Consider the following 13,057-nt stretch of genomic DNA (forward strand, 5'->3'; position numbering starts at 1 on the left):
CCCCAATTACTTAAAAGTCCCTAAAACATGGAATGATTTATATACCTTGTTGGATTGACTGGTTTTCCATAATTCCACAGGTGAATCAAAAACTTATATTGAAACTATTAAAACGATGTGTATAGAAGGTAGGCACAGAATTTATCAACTGATCTTGGTGTTAGATGTCCTGGAAAGGATCAAAATATTAAAGGGGCAATACCCTTGTCAATCTTTTATTACCTCACTCCATCAAAATGCCGAGTATCATTTGTGGAGGACAACAATGAAGGTTACTTTCATCTTTCATGTAAAACTGTTTCAACTAATATTAATAGTAGCTAAAATTTGTATAGTAACACCTCATTTTTAAAACTAGAACAAAGATTTTCTTTCTTTGGTTATTGCAACAACCAGAATTAAATGAAGAATTGTCCACTCCTAACCAAGACCTTGTTTTTAAAAATGTCTATTGTGTAATTTTAAATAAATAACAAGGCTGGATGCAGTGACTCACACCTGTAATCCCACCCCTTTGGGAGGCCGAGGTGGGCAGACTGTTTGAGCCCAGAAGTTCAAGACCAGCCTGGGCAACATGGTGAAACCCTATTTCTACAAAATTTAGCCAGCCATGGTGGTGCTCACCTGAAATCCCAGCTACTGGGGAGGCTGAGGAGAAGAATCAGTTGAGCCTGGGAGTTCAAGGCTGCAGTCAGCCCTGATCGTGCTACTGCACTCCAGCCTGGGTGACAGAACAAGACCCTGTCTCAAAAAATAACAGCAATGACAGTGTAATGGAAGAAACACGAACTTCCATTCTAATCCTTCCACTTAACATATGATCCTTAAGTCCTAATTTTCTTGATTGTATAATAAGGGAGGTTGGTAGTTTCCAATCTGGTTTCATTTCTTTATTCCTTAGAAAAGTCCTCATTTCAACCAAAGCCTAATATATGTAACTACGCTGGTTCAAGAAGCCTGTCCCCTTCACCCCACTTCCCACGCTGCAGCCAGGAGTTCGTCTGAGCACAGTTTGAAAACCTTTGTCCTAGAGCGGGAGACCCCAACTCCATGCTGCAGATCTGATAGGATCTGGTAAATCTGTTAGGGACCAGGCTACACAGCAGAAGGTGAGTGGCGGGAGAGTGAGCATTACCGCCTGAGCTCTGCCTCCTGTCACATCAGCGATGACAGTGTTAGATTCCCATAGGAGCATCAACCTTATTGTGAACTGTGCATGTGGGGGATCTAGGTTGCCTGCTCCTTATGAGAATCTAATGCCTGATGATCTGAGGGGGAACAGTTTCATCCTGAAACCATCCCCATCTCCCTGTAAACCACCGCCTCTCCCCACCGCCCTGTGGAAAAAATTATCTTCCACAAAACCAGTCCCTAGTGCCAAAAATGTCAGGGACCACTCTGAAGTCCATTCCTGTCCTAAAAGTTCAATGATGTTAGCATGCAATTGGTTTGATGTGAATTATTTTGTGTCATGTGATGACATATAAACTAGTTTATGCACAAAGAGGGTATTTGTTGAAATATCAGAAATACTGACAATCATGCATGGCTGCCTTTCATAAAGCATCTACTAAGCACTGCATCTAATCCTTGTAACTGCTCAGTAAGATGCGTGTTAATTCTGTTTCACAGAATCAGGAACACCAAATAGTTTATTCATAATCACACACTCATAGTGACTCATGGACCAGATTCTAATCCCAAGTTTGTTGCCAAAAACCATAATTTCCCCCACAATACCACGTCGCATTTTTAGTTAGATTTTGTCTCTCATTCATTTTATTTTTTGAGGTTTCTTGTTTGATTTGTTGCGTTTTTTCGTTTGTTTTGTTTAGTTTTGTTTTTTCGATAGAGCCCTGTATGAACAACAGCAACAAAGCAGTATGACTCTAACTGGTATGTTAATATTTAATTGGACATTTTTAAGTTGGCATCTCTTCCTCAGAACACAGGTATTATTTTGTTAAATAACATTCACACATTGAAAATACCACCTATTACTTTCTACCTATTGTTACTTTGTATCACAAAATTATAAATAAGGTTGTAGCAATTAAAAAATTTTAAGAGATGAATGCTACAGAAAGTAGCAATTTAAGTGAATTATTTTCATAGCAAAAAAAAAAGGCTGGGTGTAGTGGCTCACGCCTGTAATCCCAATGGTTTCAGAGGCTGAGGAGGGAGGATTGCTTGAGGCCAGGATTTGGAGACCAGCTTGGGCATCACAGACCCCATTTCTACATAAATTTTTTATTTAAAAATAATGAAATAGCATTTTATTAACTGTTTAATGATGGTGGAAGGAAGTGACTGAACAAATAACAATGGGAAAAATTGGAAGAAGAAAGTGATCAGCTATGGTTTTATACATTTCAATAAAATGAACTTGATCTTGAGTCTTGTTTTACTGGGCATATACCATAACATTAATTCATTTGTTCATTCACTCAGCATTTATTTATTGAGCATCTATTATGCACTGGACAGTGTACTTATATAGCAGTCTATAAGACAAAATCCTGCTAATAAGGAGTGCATGTTCTAGTGGGAGAAGCAGAAGAACAAGATAACAAATAATGTAATTGTAGGTAGTGACAAGTATTATGAAGTCCAGCAGGCTAGGAGGGCTAGAGAGCAATAAAAAGCATAAGACTCATGGACATTCAGTCACCTTTCAAGGTCCCAGCTAAATCTCACAGTCCCTTCTCCTCATACTGGGCTGTGTCTAGAGTGGGCTCAACATGTTTAAGCAGCTTGTGGCTTTTGTCAGAACCTACATACAGCACCAACTGCACTTCCCATCATGCTTGCAATTACTAAGCGCTCATATTCTCTCTCTCTTTTTTAAATTCTGAGACAAAGCCTTGCTCTGTTGCCCAGGCTGGGGTACAATGGTGCAATCTTGGCTCAGTGCAATCTCCACCTCCCAGGTTCAAGCAATTCTCCCTGCCTCAGCCTCCCAAGTAGCTGGGATTACAGGCACTCGCCACCAAGACCAGCTAATTTTTGTATTTTTAGTAGAGACAGTTTTGCCATGTTGGCCAGGCTGATCTTGAACTCCTGACCTTGGTGATATGTCTGCCTCAGCCTCCCAAAGTGCTGGGATTACAGCCTGAGCCACTGCACCTGACAAACACTCATAGTATCTTGAAAGCACCTGCTGTGTGCTGATGAGCCCTTTCTACCAGTTATCCTTAACAACACATCCATTGGCTGCCCAGCCCAGTTAGAATAAAAACCCAAGCCTGGGCATGGTGGCTCACGCCTGTAATCCCAGCACTTTGGGAGGCCTGGGGGGCGGATCACGAGGTCAAGAGATTGAAACCATCCTGGCCAAAATAGTGAAACCCTGTCTCTACTAAAATACAAAAATTAGCTGGGTGTGGTGGCGCGTGCCTGTAGTCCTAGCTAATTGGGAGGCTGAGGCAGGAGAATTGCTTGAAGCCGGGAGGCGGAGGTTGCTGTGAGCCGAGATCGCACCGCTGCACTCCAGCCTGGCGCCTGGCAAAAGAGTGAGACTCTGTCTCAAAAAAAAAGAATAGAAACCCAAGCCTCTCACCGTGACCCATCAAGCCCTGCACTATTCAGCTTCTGCTTCCCTCCCCAGCCTTCACTCATACACTTTTTCCCTCTCCGTCTCCAGGTGTCTCCAACAGGGCTTCACATTTGCGGTTCTGTCTCCCTGGAACCTCCTTTGCCCTCTGCTGCTATGTATTTGTCAATTTTGTCTACTCCCTCCTCAAGATTATAAACTTGAGGGCAGGCAGGACCCTGTTTAGTTTTCTGTTACATATTTAGAGCTAAGAACAGCACCTACCACATACTAAACGATATTTGTTCACAGAAGAAACAATTTGAAAGAAGACTGTGCTGTTATTTTTAGGACAAGAAAGAACATCTGAGATGACATTTAAAGAACGACCTGAATGGCGTGAACTGAAGAAGCCACTCTTGGGACTATCTGGGAAATTGGGGCTTTTGACAGGGACCAATGAAGAGTATCTCTCTTCTCTACTTACTTGGGTTCTAGGTACAGTAGGAATTAAATGAGTTGTCTGAGCTTTATTATTTATTAATTTATACTGATCACAAATGTTTGTTGGATGTCCACTATTTGCTAGCCACGGTTAGGGACTGAGAATTCTACAGAGAGTCTACGGCCATACCACCCTGAACGCGCCTGATCTCGTCAGATCTCGGAAGCAAAGCTGGGTCGGGCCTGGTTAGTACTTGGATGGGAGAATTCTACGGAGAACAAAATGAAGCTTTTGCTCTCCCAGAGCTGACACTCTGCTCAAGGCTGGGCAGGGGCATGTATCTGAGGCCTGAGAAGAAAATAGGCATTCTGAAAACTGGCCAGAGGAGCTTCTCAGAGAAGCCTGTGGCTGGGGGCCTCAGCCTGGCCAATTTTCAGGCATGGAATGGGCATGGTCAGGACTGAACTCTGCAGGGGCAGACATTGTTCCCTCTCTAGGCGTGGCCAGGATAAGGACCTGTTGCTGCCTCCCCGATTACTAGTCAGGTACCACTCCACTCCCATGAAGTGAATGTTACCAAGGGTGAAAGCAGTTAGGAGTGCTCACTCACTCCTAAAGGTGATTTAAAAATACGTATTTTAATTTTGTTCCCAACCATTCTACTCACATAATTATTGATATGTTCATGTGTTTGCCTGGCTGCAAGAATACCATGCTTTCTAGGTATTAAAGCTATTCATCCCAAAGTGCTGGGATTACAGGCATGAGCCACCGCGCCCAGTCAGAATAGTTTTCTTTTAAAGCTAAGGAGGGGTCTGGGGTGGTGGCTAAGGTCTGTAATTCCAGCACTTTGGGAGGCCGAGGCAAGTGGATCACCTGAGGTTAGGAGTTCAAGACCAGCATGCCCAAGATGGTGAAACTGCATCACTACTGAAAATACAAAAAAAAATAGCTGGGTGTGGTGGTGCATGCCTGTAATTCCAGCTACTCGGAAGGCTAAGGCAAGAGAATCTCTTGAACCCGGGTGGTGGAGGTTGCAGTGAGCCGAGATCGTGCCATTGCACTCCAGCCCGGGGCAACAGAGTAGGACACAGTCGCAAAAAAAATAAAGCTAAGGAGGGAAGGACTTAATCACACACACACACACACACGTTTCCCCCCACTGCCTTCTATAAATACATATAACTCCTCACAGATTAATTACACTGTACACATAACCTTTTTCTCCTACCTTTTCACATTTGACCACAAGGTGGCGCCAAAGTGCTGTTGTTTCTACTTTAGAATTTTCTAGCAGTTCTTGCTAACTGAAAATCAGACCTAAGCTTTAAAATGTACTCCATCTTTTCTTTTTCATTCAAAATTAAAATTGAAATGTATTTTATAAAATTCAAAGCTTTGTAAATGTGGAGAAACAACTCTTCGCAAATAAATCCTAAAGAAAACAAACATGTAAAACACCAAACCACATGAATAGTCATCTACCGTTTAGTATAAAGGTTTGGGGAGGTGGTGTGATGGTGTATTTAATACAGCTTTTTTGGTCTTTCTACTAAATATAAACAACTTTAGATGAAATGGAAATTATCTTTGTCTTTGTATCTCTTAGGTGTCTTCACCCTTCATAGGATGTTTGAGAACAGTAATTACAGAGGAGATATGACAACTTCTTTTAAATAAACTGGAAACCATCTGAATCATTGTGATTGACTTGTTTTGTGTGACAATAAACTTGTCAAAAATGTTCTTTTCCATGAAAATTTAAAATAAAAAGCCAAGTACAGAATAGAAAGAGCAATTGACCTAGATATTAGCTCCAGTTCTGTCTGTATCTAGGTACTTTGTTGCCTTGAGTAATTTAGTTATCCTCTGTGGGTCTGATTTCATACTATTAAATGAGGGGATTTAGCACATATCCCCAAACTTTCTTCTATTTTTGAGGATTTTTTTTTGAAACAGTCTTTTTTTGTCACCCAGACTGGAGTGCAATGGTGTGATCATGGCTCACTGCAGCCTCAACCTCCTGAGCTTAAATGATCCTGCCACCTCAGCCTCCCGAGTAACAGGGACGTAGGTGCAGGCCACCACACCTGGCTAATTATCATTATATATATATATATAGACATTTAATGGGAAATTATAATTGTTTCCTGAAAATGCTGATACAGTGTAGGTCAAACAAAACACCAAAAGTATAATAGAAGAGGCAGTATACATATATTCTTTAGTATATCCTATACCTTTAGAAACATTTTTTTGGAGATAAGAGTCTCCCTCGGTCACCCAGGCTGGAATGCAATGGCATGATCTCGGCTTACTGCAACCTCTGCCTCCTGGGTTCAGGCGATCCTGGGGCCTGAGCCTCCCCTGAGCTGGGATTACAGGCATGTATCACCACACCCGGCTATTTTTTGTGTTTTTAGTAGCAGCAAGGTTTTGCTACGTTGGCTGCCTGGCCTGGTCTCGAACTGCTGGCCTCAAGTAATCCACCTGCCTCAGGCCCCCAAAGTGCTGGGATTACAGGCCTGAGTCACCATGCCCAGACTAAAAACATTTTTTTAAAATATTAACTGTAATTTTAAAACTAAAGTTTGCAGTTCGCTCCAATGTATCTCAAAGTCAAACTGGCAGGAACAGATTTATATAAAGCTAATAGATATACCTAACCTGGAAGGCTCATATTCTTATGCCATATTTTATCATTTGACTACTAAAAAAAGGAACTGAATTAAAATAATCCATCTCAGCATGCTTTTCCAATACAATAGTATTAACACAATGCAAGCATCAGAATGTCTAATAAAGTTAACAAGCCAAGGCCTATAATAAATGGGCGTAAATCAACCCATTATTATAGGCCAGTGATGTCTCAAAGAGTAGAGGAGTGCCTACCGGGCTTTCAATTCCTTCAGTCTTCTGATGACGACCTTACCGTGACAGCGGAAGTGGTATGTAGACCCAGGCATTGCCAGTCACTGTCTTCCTGCAGGAACCACAGTGCCAGAACCCCACAGCTCATCTCTTCATCTTGGTTTTGCCACAGAAAGAGCAAGTGTACTTGGCTTGCTGGCTGATTTCAATTTTCTTCACTATTTTTCAGAGGGAGGCCCCATAGCAGGTACCGTATTTACTGATGATTCTGACTTTCTTGGTGCATCTGGCCATGTCACTGCCAACTAGGTCCCAGCCCAGAAAGCTATGTTTTTTGTTTTTGTTTTTGTTTTAAGTAGAGATGAAGTCTCACTGTTGCCCAGCTGGTCTTGAATTCCTGAGCCCAAGCAATCTTCCTGCCTCAGCTTCCCAAAGTGCTGGGATTACAGGCGTGAGCCACCACGCCCAGCCTTATTTCTAATTTTTAAAGCATTAAGAAGAAACAGTTTGTCACAACATAATAGAACTGTCTAACAGCCCGAACTGCCCAAAGATGGACTACTCCCCGTGGAGGTATGAATATGCCAACTCTGAGGTGTCCAAGAACAGCAGGGATGCTATTCAGCCTTCTTAAGCCTTAGGAAGGTAACCAAACTAGTGTTAGTCTTTTCTAACCCTGCGTTTCTAAATTCTGAAAGTTGAATTGTAAACTGCTTGGAGGAGAGCTCCATGTCATACCTTATATCCTGGGGCTGCCATGAAAGGCACCTGTCAGAGCTCTGATTGTGGGGAGACTAACTGACTAACAGTCCTAAGGTAAATCCTTCACCCTGTTTGTCCCAAGGCCACACTTCCTATGGGCTGGGTCTCAGCCAATGACTGAGCATGGCAGAGATACTAAGGCAGGCCTGTTCCTGGGAGATGTGGACTCTGACAGATAATTTTTGTGGCCTTGCTGAAATGTTATAGAACTGCACTGCAATCTAAGACTCTTTTCCTTCCTTCACCTCCTCACCTAGGGCCAGACCTACATCTCAGTCTGATGGCTCTTGAGATGCCCTTAGCTCCTTCCCCATTTTCCCTCACAATCATTTTCCCTAATACATCTCTTGCATGAGTAATCCATATTGATGTCTGCTTCTCAGAGGACCCACACATGCATTATCTTGTGGCAAAAAGTCATAGATTTTGGTTAAAGGTGGATGCCTATGTCAGAATCAGGAACTTTTTAAACACTGGGAATTCAGAGACCCACAGAGACCTACTATAATAGAATCAATGGAGATGGAATCTTGGGATTTCTGTATTGCAAATCTTTCCCATGTGATTTACATGCAGGCAGCCCTGCATCAGGCAAAACTCTTCAGTGCCTAGCAGAGTAAATTCTGAAAAGTAGGTGTATGGTAAATAGTCCTTGAAAAACAAAATCCAGCCAGGCGCAATGGCTCATGCTTGTAATCCTAGCACTTTGGGAGGCCAAGGCTGGGGGATCACCTGAGGTCAGGAGTTCAAGACTAGCCTGGCCAACGTAGTGAAACCCCATCTCCACTAAAAATACAAAAATTAGCCGGGCATGGTGGTGCACACTTGTAATCCAAGCTACTCAGGAGGCTGAGACAGGAGAATTGCTTGAACCCAGGAGGCAGAGGTTGCAGTGAGCTGAGATCACGTCACTGTACTCCTGCCTAGGTGACAAAGTGAGACTCCATCTCAAAAAAGAAAAAAAAAAATCAAAAAGATGTTGAAAAGCTTGACAAGTTTGTGTTATTTTAGAATAAATGAGGCAAATTGGCAGTTACTATGTTTTTCCCTATTACCTCAACATCCTTCATTTTCTCTTTCATATCAAACATTTTCTAAATTTTTTCTTGTGTTCTACAGATGGCGAAGTATATGTTTTAACATTAGCCTAAGGCAGAGAGAGAACGAGAGAGAGATTAGCAGAAAGTACCTGTTCAAAGTTCTATTTGTAATTCTGAGGGAGTGAAAAGTAATCAATTCCATGGCTGAACTTGGTGTTGGTATTTTGGTCTTAACAAATTATCAGCTTGATCAGGTGGTAATCTTCCTGCTTTTCTATTCTGATTCTTCTACCTTTATTTTTCTATCTCTTATAACATCTGGTTTCTTGGACAATGATTTAATTTTTGCCTACTTCTATTTCTCCCCAGTAATTTATGCACTCAGACTTTGGAACCCACATGTGGTTCTGTAATCCAGAAGTTGTTCCCTTGAGTCTCATTTTCCTCTTGTGTTAGAATTGAAAGGGAAAGATCAGGAAAAAAAAATCAGATTTAGAAAAGATTAGGCATGAATAGGGAAATATTTCTGATATTTATCCAGATGTTTTGAAATTTCGGGTCAATATGAGTCTTCAGAAGTATTGCAAGGCTATCTGACTCTGTACTATCCAACCAGCTTGAGAGAGTAAGATGCTTTTTGGTGATGTTTTGGAAAAGGCTGGCTTCAAGAATGGCCCTCAGCCAGTCCTGCCAGAAGCCTCACTACTAGCCCTCACGTCCCAAAGGTCCCATCAGTTCTGTACAAATGGCACGTGCTGCTCCCAGCCATCCTTTACCCTTGCTTGAGCTCTAGGTACAGTAAAGAGGACCCAGAAGCCCACATTTAGTCACTTGTGTAACTTAAAACGATGTTTAAAATTTGTCAACGTTGTTATTTTTTGTTCAAAAAATCATTGTTTTCACTTAGCCCTAAAAAATTAGATGCCAACTCCTGTGCACAGTAGGACCACTCTAGGGATGTTGATAGGTGTGTACAAGTACCTTGAGACCATAACAGAATAACTGCAAGCCTCTGGAGCCTAATGTGAAAGCTTCCCCATCCCAAAGCTCCCCATGCAAATATGGAGGCGTCAGAGCCTAGAAACTATCCACGACCTTGAAGATTCATTCAGTAGAGTAGGCGCCTATCAGATATCCAATCAGTAGGGATTAGACTTGATATCTTTTTCTTTATTCCCTAACCCTATCATGTCTTGAAATGTTCATGTATGTGCACTTATGTACACAAAACTTTATGTATGTGTATGTGTGTGTATATATATATATATAGTTTTTGTTTTTGTTTTATTTTTTGAGAGAGAATCTTACTCTATTGCCCAGGCTGAAGTGCAGTGGTGTAATATCAGCTCACTGCAACCTCCGCCTCCTGGGTTTAAGTGATTCTCCTGCCTCTGTCTCCCCAGTAGCTGGGATTACAGGTACCTGCCAATGTTATATTTTTAGTACAGATGAGGTTTCACCATGTTGAACAGGCTGGACTCGAATTTTGACCTCAAGCGATCCGCCAGCCTGGGCCTCCCAAGGTGCTGAGATTACAGACATGAGCTACTGCTCCCAGCCTATTTAATTATTTAATATCTAATAATTAAAAAAATATATTTTTAATGTATAGCCAGCTTCTCACTTCAGGTAGCTTTTTGGCACCTATGCTTTTATTTAAGCTCGATAACTATTTCTCACAGTTTATTTGATTATTCAAGTCAAAAATATTTAGGGTGCCTTTTGCACAAAGGGTAAGTAAGGTAAACTCTAAGTAGCCAGGATTCCCCCTGCGTCCTTCATTCTAGAAAGCAGGGCATTTTTAAGCTTGCGCTCTTCTTGGCTCATTCTGCAATGTAATCTTCAGCATGAGCTCACCATGGAGACCAGAATTTTGAAAGCCCTTGATCTTAACCTGCAAGAAAAGATGGTTACTTTTGAGGTGTGTGCCTCTGAATTTTACATAATCATGTAAATGGTTCTCAAAACAATTACTAGGCTAGGCATGGTGGCTCATACCTATAATCCTAGCACTTTGGGAGGCTGAGGTGGGAGACTCCCTGAGGTCAGAAATTTGAGACTAGTCTGGGCAACACAGCAAGACTCGTTTCTACAAATAAAATAAAATAAAATAATTATCTGGCATGGTGGTGCGAGCCTACAGTCCTGGCTTCTCTGGAGGCTGAGGAGAATGGATCCCTTGAGCCCAGGAGTTTGAGGCTGCAATGAGCTAAGATCACTGCACACAACTGGGTGACACAGGAAGAGCCTGTCTTTAAAAACAAGCAGCAAACAAAAACAAACAGAAATAATGAGTATATTTCAATAAAGGATTAACATCCTATAAAACAGGGTTAGCAAACTATGGCCCATGGGCCAGAACTAGTCCAACAGTTGTGTGTGTGTGTGTGTGTGTGTGTGTGTGTGTGTGTGTGTTAAGAGACAGGGTCTTGCTATGTTGCCCAGGCTGGAGTGCAGTGGCCATTCACAGGTACGATCCCACTACTGATCAGCACGGGAGTTTTGACCTGCTCCATTTCCAACCTGGGCTGGTTCACCCCTCCTTAGGCAACCTGGTGGTCCCCCGCTCCCAGGAGGTCACCAGATCGATGACGAACTTAGTGCGGACACCCAATCAGCATAGCGCACTACAGCCCAGAACTCCCACCTCAGCCTCCCGAGTAGCTGGGACTACAGGCACACACCACCGTGCCCGGACAACACCTGTTTTTGTCAAAAGTCTTACTGGAATACGATGACGTCTATTTTGTATTATGGTTGCTTTTGTGCTGCATGGCAGAGTTGAATAGTTGTGGCAGAGACCATATTGCCCACAAAGTCCAAAACATTTACTACTTGGCCCTTAACAGAAAACCTTTGCTGATCCCTACTATAAAATAATAAAAGCAAATATGAACAACCCAATGGAAAACAAACAGGCAAAGGAAGTGAATGGGCAATGCATAGAACAGCACACAAGAATGTCCAATAAATACATAAAAATATGTAGTTGAGATCAGGGAAATTCAAACTTAAACCACACAGATTTCATTTCCTATGCATTAGATTCGTAAACATTGCAGCCTTGCAATATCAGGTATTGGTAAGACGTTGAGGAATGGGGGTTCTTATTCTCTTCTGAGGGAAGCACAACTAAGTGCAGTCACTTTTGAGAGCAATTTAGCAACATCTGAAAATGGTAAATGTACATAATCTACAACCTAACAATTCCGCCTTTTTTTTTTTGATACAGAGGCTTGCTCTTGTCCCAGGCTGGAGGGCAATGGTTCCATCATGCACTCCCAAGCTAGAGTGCAGTGGTACAACCTTGACCTCCCAGGCTCAAGCAATCCTCCCAACTCAGTCTCCTAAGTAGCTGGGACTATAAGTGTGTACCACCAAGTTGGCCAATTTTTTAAATTTTTTGAGATGGGGTCTTGCTATGTTGCCCAAGCTGGTCTCAAACTCCTGGGCTCAAATGATCCTCCCACCTTGGCCTTCCAAAGTGTTGTGAATACATGCATGAACCACCATGCCCAGTAGCAATTCCACTTCTACACACACACACACACACACATACACATATATACACATGAGTATTTAAAGAAAATATACACATTTTAGAGAAACTCTTGCATGTATGAACAAGAAAATATATAAAAAATATTCATAGTTGAATTGTTATTAGAAAAAATAAAAATAAACAATATTAACCAAGAGAATGGATAAATAAATACTGAGTATGATGATGAATTGTATGTGTCAACTTGACTGGGAAAAGGATGGCCAGATAGCTGGTAAAACATTACATCCTGGGTGTGTCTGTGAGGGTATTTCTGGAAGAGATTCAGTAGACTGAGGAAGAAGATGCCCTTGTGCAACCCATTGAGTGCCTGAATAGAACAAAAAGACAGTGGAAGGCTGGGCGCAGTGGCTCACACCTGTATTCCCAGCAGTTTGGGAGGCTGAAGTGGGTGGATCACTTGAGGCCAGGAGTTCAAGACCAGCCTCGCCAACACGGAGAAATCCCTTGTCTACTAAAAATACAAAAATTAGCTGTGTGTGGTGGTGCATGCTTGTAGCTCCAGCTACTTGTGAGGCTGAGGCAGGAAAGTCACTTGAACCCAGAAGGCAGAGGCTGCAGTGAGTTGAGATCACACCACCTCACTCCATCCTGGACCACAGAGAGAGGCTCCATCTCAAAAAAAAAACAAAAAAAACATAAAAACAAAAAAGACAGTGGAAAGGTGAAAAGGTGAATTTTCCTTTCTACTTGAGCTGTGACATCTGTCTTCTCATCCCCTCAGACTTCACTGCTCCTGGTTCTCAGGCCTTTAGACTTGGACTGAAACACCATTGACTCACTTGGGTCTCAGGCCTTTGAGTTTGGACTAGAACAAATTCACCAGCGTTTTTAGGCCTTCAGCA

General features: G+C 42.2%; 1 pseudogene; it reads right to left on the reverse strand.

The window, feature by feature from the left end:
- Positions 1–6,865: 6,865 nt before the first annotated feature.
- Positions 6,866–7,142, reverse strand: LOC110567233 (large ribosomal subunit protein eL43-like; annotated as a pseudogene).
- Positions 7,143–13,057: the final 5,915 nt, after the last annotated feature.

This window comes from Aotus nancymaae, unplaced genomic scaffold (assembly GCF_030222135.1).
Source record: "Aotus nancymaae isolate 86718 unplaced genomic scaffold, 86718_ANA_hifiasm-v0.15.2.pri h1tg000059l, whole genome shotgun sequence".
In the NCBI taxonomy this organism is placed as follows: domain Eukaryota; kingdom Metazoa; phylum Chordata; class Mammalia; order Primates; family Aotidae; genus Aotus; species Aotus nancymaae.